At 43.2% G+C, this 21624-nt stretch overlaps 1 long non-coding RNA gene across 3 annotated transcripts; it reads right to left on the bottom strand.

The window, feature by feature from the left end:
- Positions 1 to 365: 365 nt before the first annotated feature.
- On the bottom strand, positions 366 to 8016 carry LOC137858333 (uncharacterized). 3 transcript variants are annotated; one of them, XR_011097650.1, is made up of 4 exons: positions 7878 to 8016; positions 7622 to 7755; positions 6657 to 6731; positions 366 to 2232 (listed from the first exon to the last, which is right to left on the bottom strand). It is a non-coding gene; the product is annotated as an uncharacterized lncRNA (long non-coding RNA). The 3 variants fall into 3 exon arrangements; XR_011097651.1 differs by having other exon boundaries at positions 366 to 757; XR_011097652.1 differs by lacking the exon at positions 366 to 2232 and adding an exon at positions 4140 to 5559.
- Between the last annotated feature and the right edge of the window lie 13608 nt (positions 8017 to 21624).

Raw genomic sequence — 21624 nt, 5'->3', positions numbered from 1 at the left:
GGCCAAGATGAAGCATTATCTCACAGCTGGGCAGAGAACCACTCTCTTAGGAAGCGTAGCAATGCAATTCTGAAAATTTTTCCTTTCCTGAAAGTGTTACAAGTAGCTCTAGTTTACATTTAAAATGCAACTATGTGTGTCAAGCTACCCAGCTGATGTGCTGGGTCTCCATAGGGAAGGTAAGGCTTCTGTGTTAAACTGCTTCTAGTAATGTGTCTGAGGAGTCTGAATCCATAAAGTCACTGAAGCCACCCTAGCCCACAAAGAAAAACAGGGGAAGTCCCCCATGACCTGTATCAGTATCACCGAGACAAGACATCTGTGGTTTAAATTTGTAAAAATCATGATCCTTTATTAACCACAATATTTTTATTTTTCTTTACAGTAGAAAAAGACACTACAGAGGAACAAAATGCAGTGGAGTTCTTCTTCACTTACTATAGAGGAGAGTGGAAGCGGAGGCCCGGGTGTCCAACAAAAAAACACCATTAGAGAAGTTGTAGGCTTCAGAGCAAGAAGGCTGTGTCACTGATTAAAGCACCAGAGCTGCCAAAGGAGACCAAACAGCTACCAGCAAAAGAAATCAGAAGCAGAGCAGCAGGTGACAATGAAACAGCTGGGGGTGCCCAAGGCCTTGGTTGAAGGCCTTGAAGGTTGAATCTTGATTGATCTTGGTTTAATATCCAGTGCTGTTCACGAACTCTGAAAGAGCCAGAGAGGCATGAGATGAAGATGCAGAGATCATTGATGACAAAATCTAAAGAAGAGGAGAAGAGGGATGGTCAGGCAGCAATGCAGGTGGAATTAGGCTGAGCAGCTGGAGAAGGAGTGGATGGCAACCGAGAGAAGCCAGAATGAAGGGCAGGTCAAAGGAAATCTTGTTGGTGGTTGAAGAGTAGGACGCAATCAATACAGCACTGAGCTGGTTCACCAGAGTACTACAAACCAAATGGGTGGTTTCAAGACAGAACTCTTGACAGGTAGTGCTATAATTCCCGTTAGCCAACCGCCCCAGCTGATGGCAAGTGGCTGCCAGGCACAATGTCAGGGTGTAAAGCAATGAGCTGAGTTCATGTTACTGAAATCGAATAAAATTTGATTTTATTACAGGGGCTGATTTATTATAATACTTTTTTTCATGAAACAGCAAATATTCTATGTCAATTCTTCTTATAATCATAAGAAGTGGAGCCTGAAGAAACATAAGAGGCAGGCAGGGAAAACAAGGTTTTACTGGCTGGAAAAGTGGCTACAGCCAGGTGGATCATGCCAATTGTCCCATGTAAGCACTAAAAGTCTTTTATCACATCCCATTTTAAAAGTAGTTGTAGAACGAAATTAAATGACATGTATACTGCCTTTCTATCTCAACACTTCTGTAGCCAGCCTTTCTTAGGAGTATGATCTTAGATAGAAAGAAAAATAAGAACTAATTTTTTTATTATTTTTAGAAACCCCTATAACTGACCATCAGTGTTGGTTGGTGTTGTTTGTCTGCTTGTTTTTTACAGATGTCCATTATTTTTTTAATGGTAGGAGACTCTGGATGACTCTAGAAACACGGGACTTTAAACACAACTTTGCATAGCTTTAGCAATATCAAGCAGTGTAATTTTAGTAGAATATACACACATGGATGGGAAATGAAGAGATTTGTTCTTAGGTAGTTGAAAAGTGATGTATAATCCAACAGCAGCATAAAACTGACATAATCAAAGTTATTTCAAATTATCAAATATATCTGTAGTCTGCCACTGGTATTCTACAGCATACTGTATATCAGTATATTTTTCCTGGGAAACTTTCGAGACTTTCTATGTTTTAATTAAATAGTTTTGCTTTCTGTTAAATCTTACTCCCCAGAACTCAAGCTGAATTTGAATTAATTCCATGGTCTTTTGTTAGGGGACTGCAGACTCCACATCAATGTAACACATTGACTGTGTTAATGGTGGCAGCAGAGCTGCTCTTTCATGAGAAATATCACAAAAATGACATACAACATTAAGAAGAAGGAAAAAAAAAAAAAGAGAGAGAGCAAGGAGCTATGCCGAAAGGCTTTGTTATTCACATTATGAGGATTTGCACTGTGTAACAGCTTTCCTTCACTGCTGGCTTTCATATTTTGATGATGTAGCACTTCGTCCTTATTATCCGTGAGATGAGGTTTGTGAGACGTTCATAGCTGAAGTCTGCAGACCAGATCATTCAAGATTTTCTGTGGGACTGATTCTGCACCAGGAAAATTGATGTGATTTTTATTGCTGGCTTCTCAGGACATCTGATGCTTTTATCTTAGAAAATGTTCATATGAAACAAAGTTTAAAGTACTTTTGATATTACATTTTGTTGTCCTAATATACTAAAAGAAATGAAATGTGCCGATGTTAGGATAGGCTTAGATGTATATTAGACTGTATAAAATTGTAGCCTTTGAACAGTAGCCTGCAAGTTGCAGGCAAGAGTAGCAAAAAGTGGCAAGAAAAACTAATCTTTAAAAACACATTTATATTTATTGAAGGAGAGGCTGTTTGTGCTGCTAACACACCAGACACTTTTAGAATATGAGAAGAAAACGAGTGAAACATTCTCTGAATACTGTTGAAATACAAAAGGCCTGGCCCAACTCCTTCCTTCTTCCTTCCCTGTGCAAGAAATAGCAATAAATAACATTGAATTTTTCCTTGCTCTCCTGGTCAGGATATAGCTTTCAGTTGATATTTTGAAGTGTTATATAAATTTGAAACAGAAAATATTAATCTCTTAATATTGAATGAATAATAACCATATATAAAAAAAAAAAGTTTTCTCTACTTTTAGACACGTTTTTCCTTGTTGTCAGCTGGTTCTATTCTGTGGATTTCTGGGGAAATGGGTTGAGAAACCATCCCTGGGCTATGCAAAATGGGCCAGGGTATTGCATTGTCTTCAGAGATCATTCCTTTATTCCTGTCACTGCTTGTATTGTATTGTATTATATTTATTATATTTCTGGTGTTAAACCTGCTAGAATGTTATGGCCAAACTGAACAAGCACCTATAACAACAGCGTTTGTGACAATGATTAAAACCACAAATCTCTGCTTTGCTCTAAACTACATTTCAAGGTCTCCTGCTGTGCATTAAAAAAAAAAAAAAAAAAAAAAAAAAAAAAGAGAGAGAGAGAGAAAAAAAAAAAACTTGTCATGGTGATACAGAGCCACAGAACAGATCTTGCAATAGGTCTTTGCTGCAGCACTGAGTATGGGAAGGGCTGCAGGAGCAAGCAGGCATCTGGAACAGCAGCCCAGGGCTCCAGGGTTCCCTCAGGCACTGTCTGCCTGATTGTGCCTTGGCAGTTTCCGGGGGCCCTGCACAGCTCCAGCAGCCCTGACCTCCCTGGTCAGGCACCATGGAAGAAAAGTGAAGTGTCAGCAGTCAGCTGGCTCTGGTCACTGTTAAGAAGTCCCCCTGTAGGCCATGGAGTTGGGTTTTATTGGCCATGAGTATCCACCTGTCATGCACCAGAAATCCCTTTACAAGCCTTGATAAATACAAAATTTTGAGCACCACTACAGAAATGCTGGGAACTCATATTGAGACTGACTGTGCTTCAACATGGAAAAATAAATGTTTGGAGATGCTTACTCTTTACGTGGAGAGCTTTGTTTTGAACCAGATGCCCCTGAGATTCATTTCACATCCCAGGGCTTCCCACATCCAATGTTCAGTCTCCTGATGAAGGCAGTGCATGATTAAGGGACTCTTAAAATAAAAGAGGATACAGGTATCACTCTTCATCTTTAGCATGCCCACATCTCTTGAAATACAGCTTGATGAAGATGATCTGAAGAGCAATCAGGTCCTTATGGAGCAAAAGGCTTTAAGCATAAAAAACTGAATCTGACTATTTTGACATTGTCCCTAGATACCTGCAATTTGCCAGAAACTCCCTAGATACAGTTATAATGGCCTCCAAAATGGATGCCATCAGCAATCCCTGACAGGTTTCCAGTACTGAGCATGTTTAATTCTTCTAACATAAAGTATGTCATTAAAGGAGCTCATGCCATTTTGTGATTGACAACAATATAGGACAAAACCAGCAAGTTTCACATGAGCTCTGCTGTGTTGTCAGAGGACCAGAGTTCCAGCAACAACAATCATTTATTTTTCAGACTAATAAAAAAAAAAAAAATAAATCCAAATGCAATTAAAAAGAATGACATCAAGAGTAAAATCCTTGTAAAACCAGCATTAGGGAATTGCAGTGACAATGACAGGGTATTTTAGTCTCAGACGGTAGCTTGGGCAGTATTGATAATGCTGCTTGCTAATGTAAGCAAACCACAAGTGACAAAACAGGACTGAATTCACCCAAATTAGAAGCAGGTGCCACTCCATGGACTTCATTAAACCAGACTACATCTGTCTTAGCTCATCTCTCATAACAAGGCTGGATATTGCTGACAGATCATTTTAAGCCCCAATCTTTCTATATGCAGAAGACCCCTTCTTTCTGTATGCATAAACATCCTTATAAATGTCAAGAGAATTATCCTGGCCAAGACCTTTGGTGGCTTTGACTTTCTTTCCCTGAATCACAGATAGCATCAGAATTAACTCCAAGGTTTGCTGAACCCAGAATTGCATGCTGGGCTTGACATCAACCCAAACCATCCCAGCAGCCACCAGTCAGAGCATCACCTCCTCCTGTGTTGCTCTATTATCTTCAGTTCTCTAAGGCAGGTGTTTCCATCTTAGTGTTTGTGATCTGTGGAGAGGTTAAAGCAAGCTAATGCAATCTGGTTCCAGTTCAACAGAGCTTGTAAGCACATAGCTTAATTTGATTGGAGTCCCTGGAACTATTACACTGTGTGTTATTAACCATGTGCTTACGTGCTTTGCTAGGCTGGGAAAGGACTTCCCAATTTTGTATACTGCTAGTAGACAGTAGCACTGTCTAGACAATGCCCAAAGCAACCATTGCTTTTCAGTAGTTGTTTGGTGGGAAACTTGCTTTCTCCATATGTTTTGTGACGAAACTTTGCCTGAATGTTGCAGAGAGCCCAAGAGCCCAGAATGCACAGGATTTGCACAAGTTATATCACCGGATCCTGCAGTCCCAAGCCCTCTGCTTTGCCATTTCTGATAGGAGAAATTTCAGAGGAGGCTAATTATATAGCAATTTCAACCAGCCAGCTAAGCTGAATTCCCTTTTCTGTTCTGTATCGCACAGCACAACTGAACTGAGTTAGCGCAAGTCTGTGTTGCCTACATGTTCTTATCAGCTGGGTCAGTTGCTTACTTTTCTGTGCCTCACAATGCCAAAACTAAAGATGGTGAATCCTCTAGTCCATGGATCTGCCTGAGGACTGCTCTAGCCTTTAATCTTGTTTTCAGTTTTCAATTATTCCATGCATAAAAGATGAGTGGGAAATAGTAGCAGTAGAAGAGCTCTTCTTGTATCATTTCAGGACATTCCTTCATGCTGAGCCCTGACGGGCCTTGTTACACACTTAGTAGGCGTTCTTCATCATGGATGCCTTGACAGCATCGTGAATGCCTTCTCATGAATGCCTACGATGAGGCAAGCAGGTGTTACTGTGACATATGCACCTCTGATGAACGTTCAAATTAACAAAGCATAAAAATAACAACAGTACCCTGAAACCTGCCACAGACCTTTACCCTATTAAACCCTAATACTGGAGTCTTTCCATGGAAAATATTTTTTTATTTTTTTTCTGAGAGAGTAGATATTAACATTACGGATTAAAACATACCAAAGTCATAAATCTCCATCAGAAAACTGATTGAGCTTTGATCATAGAGTTGTTGTGCTACAACACTGTCCTGTAAACTGGAAGAGAGAGGGATATAGTTTTCAAAAGCAGTAGGTTATAGCATTTGGGAAAAACAGTGTATTTTTTCTCTTCAATGTGCAGGAAAGTGAACATTTCAGTGTGCATTTCCTGTTTGCTTGTGTCATTTCAAAAGAGCAATTGCAATTAAAGGAACATATGACTTTATTTTGTCCTCGAATGAGATTCCTGTAGTCCTCTGGTGTAATGCAGCTGGGCATAGCAAACAAAATCTTGTAAGCCATTTATCTAAGAATGGTGTCATATGAAACCAAAGAAAACTTATTCTAGCCATGTGTGCTGGTGCTGGATGTAGGGTGTATATGAAAATGTCCAATACCCATAATTAAACTCACATGGTTCAGCACAAAAATGGAAAGTGTATCAAAACTCTGGATATTTTGCTACCCTTTGGATGTTGTTTCTGATTCAGGTTTGTCCCTGACATTGACCCACCTAGATTTCTGATGAACGTGTCAGTCATTTTCAGTAGAAACTAAAGCCTTCATGTATAAAGCTTTACTCTTATGTCAGCACAACAGTTGCCTCCCCAGACTGGTGAAATATAGCACATAAAAATGAACCAGGGTGTGTCAATGTGTGTGCATATTTGTATGTGTGTGTACAAAGAGGTGCACTACAGACTGCTAAGTGGTTCTTTGCAGGAGGATCACACAGTTCTCTTGGAAGGGCAAGCTCTTTTTTATGCCTGATTTGGGAGGATAAGGTTATGAGAAAAATGAAGGAAACAATGCTGGAATATATGAATTTCAGAAATATAGAAAGTCAGGTAACTAAAATTAAATTACACACCTTTGAATTGATGCAGATAGGCTCCATTTCCAAGAGGCTTTTTGCAGATGCTGCAAACCTATGGGAGTAGGAGAACTGGAGCAGCCACAGGAAGGAAAAAAATAAAAAAATAAATAAATAAAAAACAAAAACAAAAACAAATGGGCCTCTGTGTCAGGCCCACAACATTTAAATTCTGGCAACCCCTTTGCAAGAGATCTTGCAGCAACAGAGAAGTGTAGCACAGGAGAGTGGGAGGGTTTCTCCTATCATTGAAAACACAAATTCCCAAGTGGTTTAGTTCCAGTCTGAGTCAGCCATATCAAGGTAATATAGTACACAGGGCAATCAGGAGTGATCACTGAATCATAGATCGCTGAGGTTAGAAAAGACCCCTAAGATCACCTAGTCCAACCTCTACCCTAGCACTGCCAAGTCCACCAATAAACCATGTCACTAATCTCCACATCCACACATTTTTTGAAAACCTCCAGGGATGGTGATTCAGCTGCTTACCTGAACCACCTCTTCCAATACTTCACAACCCTTTCAGTGAAGAAATTTTCCTAATATCCATCCTAAACCTCCCCTGTTGCAACTTAAGGCTGTTTCCTCTAGAAGAAAAAGGCCAATGGGATTTTGGTTATAGGTTACTCTTTAAAAAATGGGAGAAAAACGTGAACTGCCTTTTCTTCAGTGTGTTTTCTGCTGGAAGTAGCTGAGACTGGGAGGAGTCTCAGGAGGGGAGACGTCTTCGGGAAAAGCAAATGACTCCCATTGTATTTCTTGAAGGAACAATGAAATGAGAATAGTTTCTTTTCAATTTCCTTGCCACCAGAGAGACGAAACAAAACCAAAACACAACAAAACCGACAACAAACTACCACCAACAACACCAGGGCTTTCTAAGCGAAAAGGGTACAGAGCAAACATCATTTGGCTTTCTTATGGCAAATTTTGCATCTTTGAATTTGCGATCAGCTCACCGTGCAGCTGGAGCTGCCCCGGGCGCGGGGCGGTGCGGGGCGGGATCCGGGGGCTTTCCCGAGCCGATGCCTCCCCCTAGCGGGCTGCGGTGCCCTGGGGCCCGCGACCGATGCTTCCCAGGGAGCAGCTGGAACTAATTAATTAATTAATTAATTTAAAAAATATATTATTTTTTTTTAAATAAATAAATAAATAAATAAAATAAAACCGGGGAGGTTTGCGCCCTGATTTCCAGGCAAACCCTCGGAGGCTTACTCATGCAGACATAGCAGAAGCAGCACTTTTTTTTTCTTTCTTTCTGTTTTCCTTTGCCTCGTGCATTCTTGCATGCATTTGCGGATCTATTCGATCGTGCCTCCCACTGCTGGGATATGCCGGTGTCATAACAACTGCTGGCACAAACAGAAAGCTCTTGTCAGAGGCAAGCAGTGCGGGATATCCAGCTGTAGGGTTGCTGTACCGTCTAATTAGAGGTCTCTCTGAACAAACACGCTCTTCCTCCAAACGTAACACTCACCAGGCACTGGCTATCCCACATAGCACGCTGAAGAAAGATCCATGTGCAAGAGCTTTGCCATGAGGTCATGTTGCCACTGTTTTCAGACACTAAAAAGCCCAGCAAAAGCTGTCCTGCAGACCCATCTTGGGTCTTAACTCTTAATCTCTCCTAGTGGTCAGTTAATTTTGCACAGTACTCATCCTGAAACAGTGATCCAAAACCCAACAGTTTATAACAGAAATTTTCCTAGTGGTCCTACACACATCCTCCTTGCCTCTCAAAATCCAAGAAAAGAGAAACAACCTGTTCTTCACTCACCCTGTGTTGCCATAAGTTCATGGCAACCAAATTCAGCACAGGGGCACTAGTGCCATCTGGTCAAATGAGCATATGGTGAAATTGGGAGCCTCTGAGGACATCTCCTGCACATCAGTCACATGTCCGAGTTTGCCTGACCCACTGCTAGGGTTGCAATAAGAGTATTTGTAGTACCCCTTCACAGAGGGCACTCTCTAGGGCCCATGCTAATGGAGCATGTGTGCCCACTTCGAGTTCGAGCCTAATGGGCTCTTGATGACCACTGACCCCTCAATTAAACGTTCCATGGAAATGTAGTGCAGGAGCTCCTGAGGCTTCATCTCAAGAGCAAAACCTATTTGAAAAGTTCTTCACAATCTCCCTGGAGCCACATCACCCAGCTTTCCATTTCTAGCTCCTAGCAGGTTGTTGGCCTTGAACAGCGCAATGTGACAGGGTGATAGCAAACAAATGAGTGTTAGTACAAATAGTCTGGAGGATATAGCCATGGGCACTATAAAGACCTGTTAGCATCTTACACTGTGTTATTTTTCCCCAGGAGTAAATTTAGCCCAAATGTAATGTAAGAAGGGTAAGAAAGCACCACAAAAATAACTCCAGAGCAAACTCCTGCTTGCCAGTGCTGAAAATATTCCAGGAGTGTGGAGGCTCTTTTCAGAGAGTTTATTGCTTAGCATAGGCAATAACGATTTATTTCAGTGTCTTCACGGTTAGGTATAATAGCCAAACAGAGGTATGAAAGACCCAAGCTGACACTCTGGTTGAAATCTATTGCTCTACCTAATCATTGTATAACCAGTCGCAGCTAAACAAGAAATCACCAGTGTGGCTATAAATTATGTATTTGCATAAATAAATAAACATGCAGTCTTACGCATTCAGCTTTCCCATAGTGTATGTGGTTTCCATGAGATGCTTTTGGGGGCTTCTGAATATTGTTTCTCAAACTCCTAAATCTTCAGTGACATCAGGATCATTAGCTTTCCAGCAGGTTAAAAAGCATCAACATTTTGTTTTTCTGAGTCCAGAGAATATTTGTGTGCAGTTGGGCTAGATCAGTTTTAGAGAAAGGGATCCAAACTACATGGAAGAGGAAAGATTTGGATGAAAGACAGAAAAGATGCCCTGGACATCTGTGGTCATGAAATAACCAAGTATACTCCTTTACAAAGATAGGAGGACTCACCACAGTGTTCTGGGCACTGCCCAATCCTGTCTCCCAAACCAAAACCTCTCCTGCAACTTTACTGTAGTGCACGGTTAAAAAGCACCTGCTTTCCAGCCCACTGTGAACATAATTATTGCCATATATTCTCCTTTGTAGCATGCTTTGTTATCTTTGGAGAACAACAGAAAATGTATACAAAATACGATGCTTATCCATAGATTTCATATTTTCCAGATGAACAGAGGAAACAGCAGGCTAATATGAACCTTTGCCATATGAACCTTTACATTTTGTTTCCTCCATCTCAGTCTCTTTGGTGTTTGTGGTGCTTTCCCTTTCTACTGTTGCTTCATACAATGGACAGACTTTGACAATTTGTGATTCCTTTTACAGGTTCAATGCAGCAAAGTGCTTTCAGTTCAGGCATGCCTCTCTTGATTTCAGGGAAGGATAAGCAAAGGTAAGGGCATTTGCACAAGGGACTGAATCACTCCTTCCAATTTTGCTCTGAATACTTGTAAGAGTTCATTTACTTACATTGAATGTGGGTCTGTAAGCATCTCCTCACCTTGGAAATGGCTCTTTGCCACAATTTATACCTACAGAGTGAAGCATATGGTTATTTTTCCCATTTCTTTCAAATTCATTGTATGAGAGTGCCAGCACCTTCACTCTAAGTGGAAACACAAAATAGCAGGAGAGAGAGGGAGGCTGGAGAAATCAACATTAAAAAGATATAGTGAAAGAATGAAAGACTTGGCAAATCTGTCCAGTTCATAGACGCTTTCTGTGGTGGAGCTTCAGAACCAAGCACAAATGTTTTAGTTCCTCTTCAGTGCAATCAACTGCAAGTTTTCTAATGTCCTTATTCCAGACATTCTCATTTTCCGTCTGCTTCCCCCTAAGCACACCAACGTAGGCTGTGATCAATGATAAATTCTCCAGAGGGCAGGGCCCGGTTGCCCATCACACATGTTCAGTCTGAATGTCTAGCTCCTGCTGCCTCACATCCACCTCAGTCCAGGAGACAGCCAACACCTTCCACAAGTGTTGTATCACCATGTTCTGCCTATCCTCTTGAATTCTGTCATCTTATGCCAAAAGAGCATGCAATGGCCAATCAATAACAAAAACTAAAAGAAGGCCTCAGGTCAGCTTTTCAGCTTCACCACATCACATCTTCCTGATGAACCTCCCCAGTGCCAGCCATTTACTTTACAGATTACTTTAGCTGTCACCTGCCTTAATTTCTTCTTTCACAGCTCCTTCCTGTTGGGGCTGATCTTCAAATGAGAGTGATTAACCTTCAGCCCGTGGAGTAGACCATCTGCAATAATCATTACCATGTTCATATGGCCAACACAAAGCACCTCTACACTTACTGTGTCTGATGTCACTACTTACTGGGGTTCTTGGTCACTACCTTGCACTCAACCGACTAAGCAAGGAACTTCAATTGTTAGTACTTCTGCTGGTACCTTGAGCCCCAGCTTGGCTACAGTCTCTGACTGGAACCACTTACATGACATGACTTATATACCCCACTGAAATAGAGAATTTGATATAAATGAAAAGCACAAAACCATAAAACAACAGAAAGCCCATATCACATTTATCAGTCTGATAGAAACCGGTCTTAAGTGATAAACATTTCGTTTAATACTCTCTCCCATAAGATCCTCCTAGAGAAGCTGATGAAGTGTAGGATAGATGAGCAGATAGTGAGGTGGTCTGGCTGAAGGGATTGCTCTAGAGTGTGGTGATCAGTGGGACAAAGTCTGGTTGGAGCCAGGTAGAATGTTGCATACCTCAGGGATATATACCAGGTCCCATCCTATTTGACATCTTCATTAATGTTCTGGATGAAGTGTGCCCTCAACAAGTTGGTTGATGATACAAAATTGGGGGGATTGATCAATACATCAGACGGATCATGCTTCTATCCACAGAGACATGGAGAGTCTGGAGAAATGGGCTGACAGGAACCTCCTGAAGTTCAGTAAGGGAAAGCATAAAGTCCTGCGGGGGGGGGAGGAACAACCCCAGGCACCAGCACTTGCTGGGGGCCACTCAACTGGAAGGCAGATAGGCAGAAATGTCTCTGGGGGTACAGGTAGACACCAAGCTGAACATGAGCCAGCAATGTGCCCTTGGGGCAAAGAAGGCCGATGGTGTCCTGGGCTGCTTGAACAGAGACTGGAGCAGGTGTCTTCCAGAGCTCCCTTCCAGCTTTAACCATTCTGTGATTCTGTGAAACCTGGCTCCTTTTTTAAGAGTCTGATCCTAAAATGACTTCTTCAAAGGAACAGTTTATAACCCTGAGAGCAGACACAATGGAAGTTTCTCACACGCTTCCCTTGTCAAAATCTTGCAGGTTCAGGACCACGGTCTCAGCTGGTACCAGTCACACATCTCTACAGCCAAGCCAAGTCAATGTCACCTAGGTCTGGTCCAGTGACTCTTCTCAGGTGAGTGCTTTATTTTTTCCCACTAACTCCCTGTTCCTTTGTGTTCATACAGTTTTCTTCTTAACAGCATTTGAGAAGGGACAGGGTGAATTCCTCTCCTCTGGTTCCTCATACATTAGTCACTCCTTCCAGATTGTCCTGTCAGGTAGATTTAAATAGTGACCATGAAATGGTAGAGTTCTCTATTCTTGGTGAGGCCAGGAAGGGGACTAGTAAAACTGCTATATTGGACTTCCGGAGGGCTGACTTTGAGCTGCTCAGGACACTGGTTGGCCAAGTCCCTTGGGCGGCATTTCTGAAGGGCAGAGGAGTCCTGGAAGGCTGGGAACCCTTTAAGAAGGAAATCTTAATGGCACAGGAGTGGTCCGTCCCCACATGCCCAAAGAAAACTGGCATGGAAGAAGACCGGCCTGGCTCAACAGAGAGTTGCAGCTTGAGCTTAGAAGAAAAAAGAGGGTTTATAATCTCTGGAAAAAAAGGGCGGGCCACTGAGGAGGAATATAAGGATGTTTTGAGGCTGTGCAGGGACAAAATTAGAAAGGCCAAACCTCATCTGAAGCTCAATCTGGCTACTGCCATTAAAGAAAACAAAAAATCTTTTTACAAATACATCAATGCAAAATGAAGGACTAAGGAGAATCTCCATCCTTTACTGGATGCAGGGGGAAACCTAGTTACAAAAGATGAGGAAAAGGCGGAGGTGCTTAATGTCTTCTTTGCTTCAGTCTTTAGCGGCAATACTGATTGTCCTCTGGATACCCAGTACCCTGAGCTGGTGGAAGGGGATGGGGAGCAGGATGTGGCCTTCACTATCCATGAGGAAATGGTTGGCGACCTGCTACGGCACTTGGATGTGCGCAAGTCGATGGGGCCGGATGGGATCCACCTGAGGATACTGAGAGAACTGGCAGAGGATCTGGCCAAGCCGCTTTCCACCATTTATTGGCAGTCCTGGCTATCGGGGGAGGTCCCAGTTGACTGGCGGCTAGCAAATGTGATGCATATCTACAAGAAGGGCCAGAGGGCAGACCCAGGGAACTACAGGACTGTCAGTTTGACCTCAGTGCCAGGGAAGCTCATGCAGCAGATTATCCTGAGAGTCATCATGTGGCACTTGCAGGACAAGCAGGCGATCAGGCCCAGTCAGCATGGGTTTATGAAAGGCAGATCCTGCTTGACGAACCTGATCTCCTTCTATGACAAAATGACGCGCTGGGTGGATGAGGGAAAGGCTGTGGATGTGGTCTACCTTGACTTCAGCAAGGCTTTTGACACTGTTTCCCACAACATTCTCATCAAGAAACTGGCTGCTCTTGGCTTGGACTGGCGCACGCTTCGTTGGGTTAGAAACTGGCTGGATAGCCGGGCCCAAAGAGTTGTGGTGAATGGAGTCAAATCCAGTTGGAGGCAGGTCACTAGTGGCGTTCCCCAGGGGTCGGTACTGGGGCTGGTCCTCTTTAATATCTTCATCAATGATCTGGACGAGGGCATTGAGTGCACCCTCAGTAAGTTTGCAGATGACACCAAGTTAGGTGCGTGTGTCGATCTGCTCGAGGGTAGGAAGACTCTGCAGGAGGATCTGGATAGGCTGGACTGTTGGGCTGAGGTCAACTGCATGAAGTTCAACAAGGCCAAGTACCGGGTCCTGCACCTGGGGTGCAACAACCCCAAGCAGATCTACAGTCCGGGAGATGAGTGGTTGGAAAGCTGCCAGGCAGAGAAGGACCTGGGAGTGATGGTTGATAGTCAGCTGAATATGAGCCAGCAGTGTGCTCAGGTGGCCAAAAAGGCCAACAGCATCCTGGCTTGTATAAGAAGCAGTGTGACCAGCAGGGCTAGGGAAGTGATTGTTCCTCTGTACTCGGCTCTGGTGAGGCCGCACCTCGAGTACTGTGTTCAGTTTTGGGCCCCTCGCTACAAGAAGGACATCGAGGTGCTTGAGCGGGTCCAGAGAAGGGCGATGAAGCTGGTGAGGGGTCTGGAGAACAAGTCCTACGAGGAGCGGCTGAGGGAGCTGGGCTTGTTCAGCCTGGAGAAGAGGAGGCTCAGGGGTGACCTTATCACTCTCTACAGATACCTTAAAGGAGGCTGTAGCAAGGTGGGTGTTGGTCTATTCTCCCACGTGCCTGGTGACAGGATGAGGAGGAATGGGCTAAAGTTGCGCCAGGGGAGTTTTAGGTTGGATGTTAGGAAGAACTTCTTTACCGAAAGGGTTGTTAGGCATTGGAACGGGCTGCCCAGGGAAGTGGTGGAGTCACCATCCCTGGAAGTCTTTAAAAGACGTTTAGATGTAGAGCTTAGGGATATGGTTTAGTGGAGGGCTTGTTAGTGTTAGGTCAGAGGTTGGACTCGATGATCTTGAGGTCTCTTCCAACCTAGAAATTCTGTGATTCTGTGAAATAAGATGCACCAAAAAGAAAAATATATTTTATAGTTTCATTTTATATTTTATTGATCCACTTCTTTGGTGAGTATGTAAACATTTGGGCTTTGGGCAAAGTCAGTCAGAGATTTTGTTTTTTCTACTTCAGTCTCTTTTCTTGTTAATCCAAGTCATGCATGTGAAATAAGGGTTAGGAATGTAATTTCATACTTAGTGAAGCTTGAAATTATTGGTGGTGTCCACTGAAGAATTAATGGTGGACATTGATCCAATTCATGGAGTTTAAATATTTTTAGTTCACCAATTCATTAGCAACAATTATCATACAGCATGCGGGACATCAGGCATTCTTCATTAAAGCAACCAGTTACCTTTCCGTATAGCCTGCCTAACAAACCATCTTAGAGTGCAGTTCTGACAGCACACATGGGGAATGGCCTGAGTCTAAATACAAACCAACAGAGCTGAGGAGGAGAGAGCATGCACTACAACCTGACACTGCGTTAATTAGAGCATTGTTAGGTAACTGCCACAGTACTCATTGATGAGGACAACAACTAATCCAGGTTATCCAGGGCAAGTCCTTCCCTATCCTGTTCTTCTTCATGTTTGACTCTTATGAGGCATTAAGTAACCCCAGAGACATCCCGAGACTCAATGAGTGGGGACTCGATGCAGACACCTGGCTGTGCCTTGACCTTCAGCAGGGACATTTCCCCAGACTCACAGGTCAGCATAGTAAATTTTTATGCCCTATCCTGAATATAAGAATATGACAGGGCTCAGAACTTCTTCAGTTCAACACATATTTGCAGAACTGCTTCAACAGCCCTGAAGCATCTGAGGTGAGTGCACAGGCTTGCATACCCATGCTTTTTCTAAACTCTTCCCCAGCAGGGTCTGTTTCTTCACCCAGGCCCTACACTTTGCTGTCTTCTAGCATGAACAACTTACAGCTGGAAGCATAGAAGTGAATTTTGTTTTACAGCATATTTATTCTCAGGTACCTCATATATTGATTTAGCATAGCCTAGCCTACTTAGCTGACCACCACTGTGCGGTGAAGTGACCATGAAATATATGTTAGGAAAATGCCCATTTTTTATGCTTACTCCTCGTAACCCCAATTAGAGCTCTTCACACAAAACAAACACTGCCAAAAACCTTAAAACATGAGGTTAGACCTCATAGATAACACCACACACTAAAAACAGAATTCTGTGGGAAAAGTTTCCCTGTTCCCTCCCCGAGGGAGCCACTAACCTCTCACAGCAATGAAAGCTAAACAGGCAGAAGTGGCCAAGGAGCTTCTAGTGCATGACTACAGTTTTTTCTCCAGACCTCTCTCCATCCCCGTGCCTCCCTCTACTTACATCTCAAATCTGGGCTACTCAGCACTGTCACAGCTGGAGTTCAGCCGTGTCTGTCCCCCTGCCCCCATGAGCACCTTCACTGCAGCCAGACATGGTTAACAACTTCTTCTATGCAGCATTCATGGTCCTGGGGGATCAATTAGTGGGAGTGTACAGATCTCATGGCATCAGCCTAAAGCATCCCTAGACATTCTCTATCAACATTAAACATGCTGCACAGGGTTTTTCGTGGAGCACACCAAAGTGGTAAAATAATATCCAAAGAAGAAGCTTTTATTTTTATTTTTTTAATCTGTGGGAATTAGATGTCCAATTACAACAGAGTGGGGCTGTGTCAGTGATACTGGAGGTTGGTCAGGCACAGCATTTGAGAAAATGTTCTGATGCAGGGTACCCCTGGCAATGGCCTACGTGGTATGCAATCAGAGTGGCTTTTGTTGTCTCTAAAGAGGGCTGTACAGGAGGATCCACAAAAACACAGGCTCCCAGAGACTTCCCAAGAGAAAAAAAAAAAAATCATAATTTTTTTAAAATTATAAAAATGTGAAGTTTTTGTGGTATTGGAAGTTAAGATATATTTAGAAAGAGATTATGTCATTTTGTGTTTCACTATTGTTTATCTGATGTGGTTCTGTGCAAGAACTCACTTTGGAAAGGAGTTTGAGTATGTTAACAGTATTTTTTTATAGGAAAAAAAAAAAAAAAGCAGAAAAAAATCTTTTATGTCCATTAATGTTTAAAAACTTAATTTGAGTTTAAAGATCCTCAGTGTTGCTAAAGATCTGGTACAGCTCTGGAGTTTAGTTTTTCAGGCAGGCAGCCATGTGTGAAAAATGATGCCATTGCCTTTACAGAACTGTTTCTGAAGCTTTCAGAGAATCACACTCTATCTCCTAAAAATTTGCAATAAAAGATGCCGGGCAGCAAAGTATATTCCAGCAGCAGAAAGTTGCAGGATGTTTAAAAGCCTCATTATACAACCCCACTCCTTATCCATCAGCCAAGGGGCCGTGTACTGAAGCATGCCTTTCACAGCTGAGAAGTGACCCATCGGGAAAGCAAATGCCTCAGTTTTTCCAGCCAGTTGGCCAGGAGCATCACGGGACCCTGCAGCAGCCTGCTCAGCAGCTAGGTACTGCAGGGTGCAGTTCCCCAAAACCCAACTTGGCTGCTTTTCCCCTTGGCATGGAGGAAGAGCACCCAGGGCATCCCACAGGCTCCCCTCCCACATGGGATGGTGACATCCTTGCTCCCAGCTTACTCAGCTAATTGTACCCTGGAGGCCATTTACAGGAGTCCACTAAGCAGAAGTGGGGATGGCATAATCTGTCCTTGGTCCAGTTTGTGAACACAAACTATGAAAAGGTCTGTGTCATGCTGGGGAGCCCAGGACTGGACCAAGCACTCCAGGGGTGGTCTCACCAGGGCTGATCAGAGGGGAAGGATCACCTCCCTCCGCCTGCTGGCAACACTTTGCCCAAAGCAGCCCAGGATACCATCAACCCTCTTTGCCACAAGGGCACATTGCTGGCTCGTGTTCAGCTTGGTGTCCACCAGGAACGCAAGGTCCTTTTCTGCAGAACTGCTTTCCAGCTGGATGGCCCCCATCATATTCCCAGAGAGGGAGAATCAAAATCAAGTAGAGACCAAAATCTTGATCCTTTTCTTTCCTGGAGTTTAAAAAAAAAAAAAAAAAAAAAAAAAAAGGAGTTAGTTACAGTTTCCTTCTTCAGAGGCATCAGACTAAACAAAGTAGGCATCTACTTTGCATGTCTGCCTGTAGGCAAGTGGGGGAATCCCCCTTGGTGGAACATGACTGATCACCCACCAAAGTTACAGCACACAGGCTGATAGGTCAAGGACCAAGACAAGGAGTGATCAAGGTGGTAAGTGACAACCCATGACTCTGGATAACTTTATTTTCACTGCTTTGGCTTGATAGCTTCCTTGCTGCTAATTAGTAGCAAGGGTCTAACCACCAAGATTTTTATTCATACTCAGGATGTTGAACAGCCAATTCAGGCCAGGTAGGATGACCACAGGAATGTTATTTTTCTTAGTCTGTGAGGTATCTGTCACCTGCTATTCAAGGTTTGTTACCAGGAGCAGCTACAGCCCCTGATGTTAATTCTTTAGGTTAAGCTGAATCAGCTTATGGTCTTATCTTTGGTTAGCTACATATAAGTCACCAGTGTCTCAGCTGAGGTGGTGGCTGTCACACAAGCACACATTCTATTGTATTTCTCCCTCCAGATATAAGTGAGATTGAAAATTCCCTCGGGAAAGATCATGATGCTTGCTAAATCTTTATAAAGACACCTCCTTTCTGCTGTGTTTAACAGTGTGAAGTCTGTCACATTCCTGCTCACTTGTATATTTTCAAAATGTCTCAGCCACATGCCACTGAAGCCAAGGAGATGAGCATCATTATTTCAATTAAAAACTTATGTGAAAGACCAGCAATGTCCTCTGCTGCTGATGAGATCTGAAACCTCAGAAAGCTTGTTCCATGTCTGTGAATCTTAGCATTCGCTAGATTTAAATAGAAACAGAGGTGAAGCTCCACCTCCTGCTCACTTTTCCCAACAGCCCTTCTTCTTCTACACCTGTGTCACAGCCTGCACCCTGAACACAGGAGCACCCCGAGGAAGGGAGCCTGGTGCCTGAGAAAGCTGCCCCCCACGTCTACACAAGGCTTCTGAGGTTTCAGTACAGGAGTCTCATGGTACCATGGGGTTCAACCTAGTGCAAAAGACCTTCTGTGGGCATTGTCTGTGGGCTGGGGATGTTCAGCCTGGAGAAGATAAGGCTTTAGGGAGACCTCAATGTATCTTTTCAGTACTTAAAGGAGGCCTATAAAAAAGATGGAGAGCTAGTTTTTGATTAGTCAGATAGTAATAGGACAAGGAGGAATGGTTTTGAACTAAAAGAGAGGAGATTTAGATCAGATGCTAGGAGGAAATTCTTCACTGTGAGGGTGGTGAGGCACTGGCACAGGTTGCCCAGAGAAGCTGTGGCTGCCTCATCCCTGGAGGTGCTCAAGGCCAGGCTGGATGGGCCTTTGGGCAACCTGGTCTGGTGGGAGGTGTCCCTGCCCATGGCAGGGGGGTGGATCCAGGTGGTCTTTAAGGTCCCTTCCAACCCAAACCAGTCTGTGATTCTGTGATTCTATAAATGTCAGCATTGGTTTGTGCACTACCCAGCCCCACGGCCTTATATACCCACACACCCACATCACATCTTAGCCTCCACCACCATAGCAGTGCCCAGGGGAGGAAGCATGGGACTTTGCAGGAGTGGCTCTGGCAGGATCCGTCTATCCAGGATACACAAGGAGCAGATAGAGGACAAGGAGATAAGTGAATGCAGTGAGGCAGCCAGTGTCCAGATGGCCTGGGGGTCTGTTCTTGCTGCAGTCCCGGGGAGATAACTTGCTGTTTGTTTTGCCAGCTGTGTCTGTCCCTGTCTGGAAAGCAACACCTGCTTTATAGTACCTGTCTTATATTGCCAACATAGTATATTAAGTAGATCTTGCACAACGTATTTGCAAATCTTTTATAAATATTTCATATGTCATTCGGCCTGTGACTTCATCTGGAAAGAAAGAAGGAAAGCATTTATTATGACTGAGTATTAGAACAAGTGCTGTAGATTAATGGGGAAGGAGATCCATATTTTTAATTGTCATAAAACATCTTGTTTCCAGAAGCTTGATCCTGAGGGTGCCATAAGTTTCTGTGTAAGTGATTACACTTCAGCAGAAATCATAATTGCATTACTGGAAATGCTGTATTTTTGTACCAGCTGCCTCAAGCTTGAATGTAGAGAAACAGGAATAAAGAAAGCCACACTTGAAAGCTCAGGATTTCTCTTCTAAGAGGCATGTCAAATATCCGGGGTGTTACTACAACTGCTGCATTCTCCACAGGGGCATATAACTGAGACAGAAAGCAAGTACTGGTGGTTCTTGTTACTCCACCAAAAAATTGGTGTTTTCTATACTTTGTCTTTAAAGCTTCAGATTCCAAGTTCTTATGATTGTATGCAAAACTCAGACTGTGCTATTTTTAAAGAAGACACCAATGCAGAAGAAACAACAGAAATACCTCTTCAGAAATACCTCTTTTCTTTCTGTTTCTTTCTGGGGTTTTCCTTTTTTATTATTATTTTTTTTCCTAATTCTCACCAGTTTTAAGCCCATTCCATGACTTTGCAGGCCTTGTTGGATGGTGCTTGGACATATTCAGTCTAAAGTCCTGGAAACTTTGTGAGAATGAAGCCATGTGTACCTGAAGATTCAAGGGCAACTGTTGCTCAAGTGGTTCCGTTGTGCCACCTGCCCACATCTTTGCTCGTCAGGCTTCATCCATCAAGTAATCTTTGTACTAGGAACAACAGAGATGCTTTTACAGCAAAAGCCTTTCCTTGTTCTCAGCCTTGCCTTCATGGGTAGTTGGAGGGTGACTGCAAAGCCACGAGGAGATCATTTCTCCCAGCTAACAAATTGTCGGAGAGGCTGGAGCGGCAGAGCAAGGAGAACATCACATTCACGGGTAGTTAGGCTTCAGAAACGCTTCCAACAGTCCTGCCAGAGCACTGATGAAGAAGAGGCACGAGCAGATGCCGAGCCTCTGCATGAGAGGTGAAGTGACCCTCCTTGTCCCCGACCTGCAGCCTGACCAAATCTTGTGCTGGGAGCTGCAAAGCCTCTGGAAGGAAACATGGATCCCGGCTCCTGTGAGAGGGGCCAGCTGTGTGTAATACCTCAGCATTTCATACCCCAGCTTAATCAGATGAAGTATGGCAAAAGATGTGTGAAAATGGAAAATAATAGGGGAGAACTGTTGCCTTTACAAGCCTCAAAGGCTGGAATTGCTGTGAAGTCTGGCTTTGTGGAAGTTCAAGCAGGTTCATCAGAAGGGTTTCACCCATGCACATTGGAGCTGCACATACGCTATTGCAACAGGAGCCGTGAGTGTGGCAGTCACACCAGAAGACATGGGTTGTCTCCACATCAGGCCTGTTCTTCCGACAATAAATAAAAGACTGTGCTGAAATAATGTCTTTGTCTTTGTCTGCGTATGGCAAATTATACAAGGAAAAGTTCCACCTTATGGCTCTGCATCATTTAAGTGACAGCTTTGTATCACCAGTTTGATGATTAGATTTTAGCCTTGCCTGTGCAGCTCCCAAGACATTGGGCTTGCTTCAGAAATAAGGAAGGGTAAGGAAAAATACATTTTTCTTGCTTGTCTACTTTTGCAGTATGTGTTTCAGGCACCTAGTTGCTATTCATGGTAATGAGAGAAAAGTTCAGCTAACTGCTGCATTAATTGTTCTAAAAAAAGCTCCACAGCTGCTAACAAAAAATCAGAAATAATGTCTTTTAGGAAATGAAATGATCAGTTAATCAAATGTTTAGCAGGTACTCTGAGATTTTGAAGTTTACTATTTTCATGCCATCACAGCTGCAATCCTAGACAAGGGAAAAGCATCCTACCTAACATTTTATTTTTTTTTAAATAGGTGCTTAAAAATACCTGCTGCTTCTGGAACACATTTCTGCTACATAGCCAGAAAACACATTTGTTAACTCTTTAACTATATGTTTGTTAATGCATTGGTTTATTTATAATAAGCTTTTCATTTTCTTGAATTAGCATTTTAATTTTTAAAGGCTTTGTCAGCTTCTGATGTAATGAATTTTGGAAGTTATCTTAGTACTTGGACATTGTTTACTCTATATTCCTTCAGTGTAATGTGCGTTCGAACCCAAGGCTTTTTGTGTGCTTG

This window comes from Anas acuta, chromosome 1 (genome assembly GCF_963932015.1).
Source record: "Anas acuta chromosome 1, bAnaAcu1.1, whole genome shotgun sequence".
In the NCBI taxonomy this organism is placed as follows: Eukaryota; Metazoa; Chordata; class Aves; order Anseriformes; family Anatidae; genus Anas; species Anas acuta.
Note: the sequence above shows the minus strand (reverse complement) of the source record. Positions and strands in the feature narration are given on the sequence as shown.